We start from the raw sequence: 10341 nt of genomic DNA on the forward strand, positions 1-10341 counted from the left end.
GGCGCATGGTCAGCTTTTGAAAAAAATAAAGGCTTTTAGGTGCGCCTTATAGTGCGGAAAATACGGTACTTCGAAAGCTTCGCCGGTCGGCTCCCTCCTGCAAAAAATGGGATGTGCAGCCGTTGAAGCGAGCTCCATTATACCCCCCCCTGCCCCCCAGTTCTTGATGAAGGCCATCTACCTGTGAAATGACGGTAATCCTCGCAAGGGGGGGGATTTGCATAAAACAGTTCCTCGACTCTTGTCTGAGTGCCGCCGTAGAACCGGGAACTTATTATGAATTTCCCTCCCTCGTTCTCGTTTTTCATTCCATCAGTGCTCTCAGGCGCGCTTCTCATACACTGAAAGATCAAACGCTTGGGAATATATTAAACCTGCTTTGCTTTTTTTATTTTTATTTCTTGGTTGTAGCAATTCTTGACAAGAGGAAGATGCATGATAGGGATTTCTTTGGTAGAGTGTCATAATTAGGGGTGAAGGATTTTATACGTTTGACTATAAAAGATTTTATACGATTGAATACAAGTTACATTTATTGAATGCAATGAAGATTTTCACCGAGTAGGCCGCAGGTGTCAAACAGGCGGCCCGCGGGCCACATCAGGCCCGCTAAGGGATTGAAATCCGGCCCGCGAGACAACACTCAGAGAAGCGCAAGAGAAAAACAAGCTGCAGGTTGAAATATGTCAACTTGATGTTGCCAAAGCCAGGTGCCTCGAACAAAGACACTGTACTTGTATTTATTTCTCTCTCTCTCTCTCTCTCTCTCTCTCTCTCTCTCTCTCTCTCTCTCTCTCTCTCTCTCTCTCTCTCTGTTTCTATTTCTTTCCACCCCCTTTCTCCCACTCTGTCTGTGTCTCTTTCACTCTCTGTGTCTCTTTTTCTCTTCCTTTGTTGCTCTTTGTCTCTTTCTCTCTGTGTGTCTTTTTAACTTCTTTTGCTTTTTTCCTTTTCTCTCTTTTCTCTTTCTCTCTTCCTACCCTTCACCCTTTCTTTTCTCTTTTCTCTCCTTCTGTCTTTCTATTTCTCTTTGGATTTCTTTACTCCTCTCCCTTTCTTTTCCCCCTCTCTCACGACTTTTTATCTCTTTTGTTTCTCACGCTCTCTCCCTCTTTTTCTTTCTTTTTACCACCCTCTCCTCTTTTCCCTCCTTCTTTCTCTTATTTCTTTTTCTTTCTCTTAAATCAACTAGTCCGGCCCCCGACAGAATGTTTGTTCTATCGTGTGGCCCCCGAGTTAAAATCAGTTTGACACCCCTGGAGTAGGCTATAGTTCAATGACAGGTCACGCCGTTCCAAATGCAGAATATTTTGACTAGGAAATTTTGATAACAGGACTCTGACGGAGGACGGCAGGCGATGTTTTGAGAACAAGGCCCTGATGATGTAGAAACGCTCGGTGTTGTTTTAAGTTTTCCAGACATCGCGACGCCCAGGTTGGGCTTCATTGGCACGCCCATGGGAGGGGCCGGCACACCATCTTGCGGAGAGGCGTGGACCGAGAGGGGAAGGCTGGAGGATTTCAGAGAGGCTTCAAAGAGACCCGAACGACACTAATTCGACTAATTCGTCCGCTTTCGATGGAATACACTTAGTTAAATTAATAATGAAATTAAATCTGCCCCCGTGTGAAAATGTCGACTTTTCTTGTTCATCTATTCCATCAATAAATGAGCGCGCATTGTTGGGTGAATGTAGGTTGTGTTAGGTTAATGGAATCAGATAACTAATCCGAACAATTTGGTAAACGATACATTTTAATGTTTAAATTCCTAACAATGTGCGTGCTCTTTGTGTCTCCTTCCCGCTTTGTAAACAGTCTACTGTATGGTACCGCTGCCAAGAGCTTTCATTGACAATGGACCCCACGAAAGACATGAAGAAGAGTGAACAAGGAGAAAAAAAGAGGAAGAGACTTTTCCAATTTTTCCAGACATCGAGGCGAGGTGGTGGAGCTGTGGAGCCCACGTGGGGGCTTCCCTGGCACGCCCATGGGAGGAGCCGGCACACTAGCTTAAGGAAAGACGAGGGCCGAGAGAAGATATCGAAAAAACGAGAGAGGAGGCTTGGCAGAGACTCGAGCGACACTAATTAGGCTAATTTGGCCATATTCGATGGAGTTCACTTAGTTAAATTGTTTAAGAAATTAAACCTGCCCGCCAGAACACATACTTTAACTACTTTCTTTTTTTCCAAAATACGTGGTCACAAAAAAATTGCGACTGTAAGATCATTATTGCTCAATTTAAGTATTGTTTTCCTTTTTCTTTTACTTCTTTCTTTTCTTTCATTTATCTTTCCCATTTTTTCTTCTTTTTTATTGGCCTTTTTTCTCTTTATTTTTTGTTTCAATTTTTTCTTTTTTCCTCTTTTCCTTTTTCTTTTCTTTCCTTTTTTGTTTTTTTTCTTTTAATTTGTCACATTTTTCTTTCTTTTTCATGGTTTTTTTCCCTTTCCTTTTATCTTTTACTTTTTGTCCTTCCCCGCGAAAGGCTAGGCAAAAAAAGTGGGAGAAAATAATGTTGTGTTTTGGTCACTTTGAGTCTCCGTAGTTGTTAATCTTTCAGTTGCACAACCCCATACAGAGACATCTAGTGGTCAAATATCACCTGCGATACATTTAATTATTGAAAAGGTATTAGTAGATAAAATCAACATAGGATAGTAAGTACACAATTTGAAAATGTAATAAATATAATTTCAATAATTGTCATTAATAATTTATATTTATTTTTAGTCAAATGAGAAAATCTCATCTCATCTCATCTCATCAGCCGTACCGCTTATCCTCATCAGGGTCGCGGGGGGGCTGGAGCCCAAAATGAAAGGAATAAGTTGGCAAATGTATTTCTTCATTCTCAAATTTGGCTTTGTTATTGTTGGTAATCAAAAACATCCTAAAAATGATTTCAATCACAAAAATACATAAAAATAAGGAAAATGTCAGCCACATCAGACGATATTGCTTATTTCAAGTCTTACTTTTCGGAATCTTATTAGAAAAAAAACACATGGTGTCAGGACCAGAACAGAAACAGGACCCAATTGCGTAATGTTTACCACAAGTTGCCCACGATCCGTTGTTCGCTGGACGCGGGGAGGAAGTCGCTCTCAGACTGTGATCCGAACACGGAAGTGGATCTTCTAGCGAGCGATGGCGGTGTCAGGGACGGAAAAACTGGTCGGTAGCCGGGACAGGAGAGCAGACGTGGTCGGGATCAAAAACGGGTCGTAAGTCAGGATGGGAGAGCAAAATTGGTCAGGATCAAAAGGAATCGTAGCCGGAGACAAACGGGAGCAAAAACGGGACAGGCGGGAGTCAGGGTCGAAAAAGGCTTGCCTTGTAAAAACAGAGGTTCACAGACGGACTGACAACCGGGGACAGACCGGACTGGGTTCAAATAGTGACAGGGAGCCAATCAGAACCTGCGGCGGTTGGCGCCACATTGACACATGGGAAATCTAGTAAATAAACCCCCAGTTATTTTTCCAATAGTTTTTGTTGGCTATACTTTTAATGGCAGAATTATTTTCTAGTTAAAGCAGATTATTTATTTCTGATTTTAAAATATTTTTACTTGTTTTTTTCTTGTTTGCAAAGTCTTCTTTTTTTTTGCTTGATTTATTTCTTGTGTGGATTATTATAGTCTTTATTTCTACTTTTTTGCAGGATAGCAATAAGTAACCATGCAAAATTGATATCGTTCAATTTGATAACTAAAAGGAAAAATACATTCTCCTTGACTACTCCATTGTGTCTCTCAGGCATATTCACCGCATCGGCCTTGGGGAATCGTATTCGTCTTAAAGGTCAAGTGTGTAAGTAAGGACACATTTTCAACACTCCAGAAGAGAATAGTCTATCGGAAATGTCTTACCAGGGTTTTATTATTTTTGTTGAAATACTCGATTTTCGAGAAGCGATTTTTCCACTTGTTATTAAAATGTGTAAACATTATGGATTCAAGTTCACATGACTTAACTGCAGTTACGTAAAATGCATTTCATCATAACACATGTTATTTTTTTTCCAAATAAACGGACATTTGAGAGTGTTGATCTTGATGTCTATTGTCTTGTAGGCAAAAATATTCATAGGATATATTTTTTATATACTCATGTATGCATGTGTGCATGTATTTATATTCAAATCAAGTCAAGTTACATTTATTTGTAAAGCCCTTAATCACAAAAAGTCTCAAAGGGCTGGACGGGTAAGAATTACACCATCCCCTGATCTGAAACCTACATGAGGGAGAGGGAAAACTCAATACCTCAGTATGAAGGACAGGGTGGCACATGAGGTAATCCCCCCTTCCAGTATGACCAAAGGATATTGAAAGGGCATTAACAGTTTCGATTTGTTAGTTGTTCTATGTTTACCTTATTCTACCTAAACTGCCTCAAACTCCTCAATTGAATTGAGCGGAGATATTTTTTCAATTTTACAATAGAAAAAAAAACATAATTCAAAAACCACCTGTAAAGTAATTAAAAATGTCTTTATAGTTATAATAATATCCATCCATCCATCAATTATCTGCACTGCTTATCCTCAGTAGGGTCGCGGGGGTGCTGGAGCCCATCCCAGCTATCTTCAGGCAGTATGGAGGGGACATACTTAACTGGTTGCCAGACGATCACAGAGACAGACAATTTTGTTTCTTTACTTTATACTGGAAAATCCTTTTTAAATATCGTAAAATAACAAAAAATATGAATAAATTCCAGGACCTTGAAAAATAAAGACTACAGGTGAATAGATACATAGATAAATAGTAGATAAATACATAGGTAGATAGATAGATAGATACTGTAGAGATAGAAATATACTGGATAGATAGATACTGTAGAGCTAGATAGAAATATACTGGATAGATGGATAGATAGATAGATAGATAGATAGATAGATAGAGAGATACTGTAGAGATAGATAGATAGATACTGTAGAGATAGATACTGTAGCGATAGATAGATAGATGGATAGATAGATAGATACTGTAGAGATAGATACTGTAGAGATAGATAGATAGATAGATGGATAGATACTGTATAGATAGATACTGTAAAGATAGATAGAATTATAGTCGATAGATAGATATGGGGCGGCAGTGGCTCAGGAGGTAGAGCGCTCGTCTTGGGATCAAGGGATCCCAGTTCGAATCCCGCCTCGTCCGTGTTACATGTTGAAGTGTCCTTGGGTAAGACACTGAACCCCTAATACCCTCAATAAGCAGGTTAGCGCCTTACATGGCTGCAAGGCCGCTGTTGGGAAATGTGGAGCACATTGTAAAGCGCTTTGGGAAGTCATTGACTTGAAAAGCGCTATATAAATGCAGATCATTTCATTTCATTTCATTTCATAGATAGATAGATACTTTAGAGATAGATACTGTAGAGACAGATAGATATAGACTAGATAGTTAGATAGATAGATAGACTGACAGTCAGAGATAGATAGATAGATATTGAGAGCTTCTGTTATGCAAATCCCCCCTTGCGAGGATTACCGTCATTTCACAATTTTGCATTTTCCAGCCACTTCTATCTGACAGTAGTAAATTCCACGTAGGGGCTTGTCCCTCCAGGATATTTGCACCTCCTCCTCTACACTCTCTTCAGGGTTCTGCTTCTTGAGACATTCACTCAGCAGGTGATCTTTCGGGACCATTTGTTTGATGTACTCTTGGTTTTGCGATGGACCGTGGCATTGACGCTCGCCCGCCCTCGGCTCCCCTCTTTCTTCTCTCCGGTGCTTCCACCCTGGAGAAAAACACAGAGTCGTCAATAAATTAATGGTAAAACAGGTGGCGCCGAAAGCCCGGCTATCTATCTTCTTTACCCACGTCCGCCCCCAGTCAAGTATGTGCCTATTTTGGGTTCCGAAGTACTTTGTCTTTCCTTAATTTGCAATAACCACGACTTCGAAAGAAGACAGAATATACAAGCAAATCTAGATTCCGTGCCAGTTCATCTCAGGAGAGAAGGGCTCTCATAGCTTGAGGGTTCTGCAATCTTATTTATAACATGGCCGCCTTGACTTGGAAATTGAATTCATCATATAACATTCCCTTTGGAAAGTCCGCTATCTGAAAGGAACAGTATTATCTCATCTCATCTCAATAGCTTCACCGCTTATCCTCAGTAGGGTCGCGGGTGTGCTGGAGCCCATCCCAGCAATCATCGGGCAGTGGGCAGGGGACACCCTGAACTGGTTGCCAATCGCAGGGCACACGAGGACAGACAACTCACGCGCTCATTCACACCTAGGGACGAGTAGGACCAGCCAATTCACCTGAAATGCATGTTTTTTGGAATGTGGGAGGATACCGGAGTGCCCTGAGGAAACCCACGCAAGCACGGGGAGAACATACAAACTCCGCACAGGAAGTCTGAAGCTGGATTTGAACCAAGACATGAACTGTGCCGCACATGCGCTAACCACTGCGCCGCCGTGCTGCCCGGAACAGTATTATTTGACCACTATATGTCACCGTGTTGTGAAATGCAGCCAGAAATGAGTGCCGAAAAGGCGAAGAAAGAATACAAACTACGGAGACTCAAAGTGACCAGACTGCAACATTTTTCGTCTTTTTGGGGGTACGTGTAGCAGCAAGATGGCGAACGATTGTCACCTCCCTCTAGGGCAGGGGTGTCAAACTGATTTGAACTCGGGGGCCACACGCTGGAACAAACATTCGGGGGCCGGACTAGTAGATTAAAGAGAAAGAAAAAGAGATAAAGAAATAAGAGAAAGCGGGAGGGAAAAGGAGAAAGGGCGGGATGAAGAAAGAAAAAGAGAGGGAGAGAGCGTGAGAAACAAAAGATAAAAAGTCGTGAGAGAGGGGGAAGAGAAAGGGAGAGGAAGAAAGAAATCCAAATAAAAATAGAAAGACAGGAGGAGAGAAAAGAGAAAAGAAAGCGCAAAGGGTAGGAAGAGAGAATAAGAAAAGGAAAAAAGGAAGTTGGAGCAAAAGAAGTTAAAAAGACACAGAGAGTGAAAGAGACAGAAACAGACTGTGGGAGAAAGGGGTGGAAAAGAGAGAGAGAGAGAGAGAGAGAGAGAGAGAGAGAGAGAGAGAGAGAGAGAGAGAGAGAGAGAGAGAGAGAGAGAGAGAGAGAGAGAGAGAGAGAGAGAGAGAGAGAGAGAGAGAGAGAGAGAGAGAGAGAGAGAGAGAGAGAGAGAGAGAGAGAGATACAAAGTTGCGAGAGAGGGGGGAAAGAAAGCGAGAGGAAGAAAGAAATCCAAAGAGAAATAGAAAGACAGAAGGAGAGAAAAAGGAAAAGAAAGTGCAAAGGGTATGAAGAGAGAAAGAAAAAAGAGAGAAAAGGAAAAAAGGAAGCTAGAGAAAAAGAGGTTAAAAGACACAGAGAGAGAATGAGACAAAGAACAAAGGAAGAGAAAAAGAGAGACACAGAGAGAAATAAACACAAGTACAGTGTCTGTGTTCGAGGCAGCTGGCTTTGGCAACATGAAGTTGACATATTTCAACCTGCAGCTTGTTTTTCTCTTGCGCTTCTCTGAGTGTTGTCTCGCGGGCCGGATTTAATCCCTTAGCGGGCCTGATCTGGCCCGCGGGCTGCCTGTTTGACACCTGTGCTCTAGGGGAAGCTCATGTAGTGTAAAAAACATTTCTAGAGTATTTTCAGAAAATTAACATGTTGTTGTGTTTTAAAGATTGATTTTTTTTTTACTCCTGGGAGGTCCTAAATGTCTGTTTTTGCATTTGGTTGCCTTATACACTGGATAAAATTGTCCCCTGGAAAAAAAACAACAAATATAATTATTTCCGAATAAAAATTATCAAAACATTGTGCCTATTTCAACAACTTTCTCTTTTCATTTGACGAGGAAAATTTTGTCGTTTTATGAATTTGTGTGTTATTCGTTTTCTACTAAAATAAGGAGAAACTGTCATGATTACTGATGTGAGGCACCTGTGCCCGCTCATTCGGCGCCAACTGCCTCGGACTCTGATTGGCTCCCTGTCCCTATTTAAACCCACTCCTGTCTGTCGCCTTTTGTCAGTCCGTCTGCGAACCTCGGTTACTCTAGGCAAGCTCTTTTCGACCCTGACTCCCACCTGTTTTTGCTCCTGTCTGACCTCCGGCTTCGACCTGTTTTTGATCCTGACCACGCTCTCCTGTCCCGGCTACTGACCCGTTTTTTCCGTTCCCGACATCGCCGTCGCTCGCCATGGAACTCCCACTTCTGCGTTCAGAGCGACCTGCTTCCCACGTCCAACGATCACCGGATCGTGGGTGCAACCCTTTCCTTTCTTCTAATAAAACTGAAGAACATAACGCAAGTGGGTCCTGTCTCCGTTCTGACCGTGACAGAAACAATGTTTATTTCAAGGTATTTTCTCTGATTTTGCTTTCTACTTACTTTCAATTTCAAAATAAAATCCTCAATTTTATCTTAATGTAAAAATGTATTTGTTCATTAAATCAAATCAACTCAACTCAACTCTTCAAAAAGGGCATCAGTAGCTCAGGGGGTAAAAGCACTCGTCTAGGGATCAAGAGGTTGCAGGTTCAATTCCCGGCTCTTCTGTGTTAATTGTCACTGAATCCCTAATTCACCCGGTTAGCAGGCAGTTGGCTGCTATCAGTGTGTGTGTGTGAATGGGTAAGTGTGAAGCAAATTGTATAGCTCTTATGGAGGTGCTATATCAATAGGAAACCCAACCCGGGAGAACATGCAAACTCCACTCTTAATTTAAAGTTTTCATGTAAAATATTTACAAATTATTTTACTTATTTTACTACAAATGTACTAGTTTCAATATCCATCCATCCATTATCTGCACCGCTTATCCTCAGTAGGGCCGCGGGGCTGCTGGAGCCCATCTTAGCTATCTTCGGGCGGTGGGCAGGGGAAACCCTGAACTGGTTGCCAGCCAATCGCAGGGCACACAGGGACAGACAACTTGCTCGCTCATTCACACCTAGGGACAATTTGGACCGGCCAATTCAACTAACATGCATGTTTTTGGAATGTGGGAGGAAACCGGAGTGCCCGGAGGAACACCATGCAAGCACGGGGAGAACATGCAAACTCCACACAGGAGGTTCGATCTCATGACCTCAGAACTGTGCCGCACACGCGCTTGTTTTTGTTTGTTGGTGTTCAATGTCAAATTGAAGAACCCATTCCGAGCTTACCAATACTTGACAAAAAAAAAAAACAAATAAGTAATAAAAAAAAGAAAATCACAGATACGTGAATAAAAAAGGTGGGTCATCATAGTATTATATCAGTGTATTATACAGCTGTTTTTGTGCAAATATTTTGCTGTTTCCAAATAAAATCGCCACCAACAAATCTTTCTAAAACAACAACAGCGGTGCAACATAGAAAGCAAAACAATTCTGACAAGCACAATTCTCTTAAAAAAAAAAAAAGAAACCAATATTTAATACCTGACTTCCCATTTTGCACATCTGGTTAGCTGCTGCTCTTGCACTCTTTGCACTACTGTATAATACTATACATAGCTATAATTATTTAGTATATAATAATAATAATAATAATAATTTCCTTTGTATTGTCATTCTTTGTAACAATGTACACAGAACGAAATGTCGATACATCTGACCCGTTAGTACTTTAATACTCCAACTCAATACAACATTTTATTTATATCTGTACATTCAAGGAAACTGTGCGGGTCAGATGTATCGACATTTCGTTTTATATACACGTGTACAAGAATGACAATAAAGTATATCTGAATCTGAATAACAGATGAGTTTTGACAGTCTCAAGTTTTATCTACGTTTATACTATACTGCAGGCAGGCTGGGTGGATAGCCTGCAGCCCAATGGTGCGGATGTCCAAGCTTCAATTCAAGCTACTAAATTATTAAGAGTGGAGTTTGCATGTTCTCCCTGCTTGGGTGTCTTTCCACTTTCCAAAAACATGCATGTTGGTTAATTGTCCGGTGTCCAAATGGAGTTCTATGTCTCTGTGTGGCAACCAGTCCAGGGTGTCGCCTGAAGATTGCTGGGATGGGCTCCAGCTTCGCCGCGACCCTGGTGAGGATACGCGGCGCAGAACACTGATGGATGGGTAGTATACTGCCTCCTGGTGGCTGCTGCTCACAGCAGAAGAGGCGGCACAATATCTATTCAGAAAGCTTTTTTGGATTGAAAATGTTTTATTCAATTGGGGTATTTAGAATTCAATTATTTTTAGAATAATAATAATAATTATAATGAAAATGTTAAAATTAAAGCGCTATGAGAATCATTGTTTGCAGAGACCGAGGGACTATTACATCTGTGATTGGTTAGTAAATCACGAGTTCTCATTGGAGGTTCTGGTCACGTGTTCCA

The sequence above is a fragment of the Urocampus carinirostris genome, chromosome 19 (genome assembly GCF_059441175.1).
Source record: "Urocampus carinirostris isolate Australia breed hairy pipefish chromosome 19, RoL_Ucar_1.0, whole genome shotgun sequence".
NCBI lineage: Eukaryota > Metazoa > Chordata > Actinopteri > Syngnathiformes > Syngnathidae > Urocampus > Urocampus carinirostris.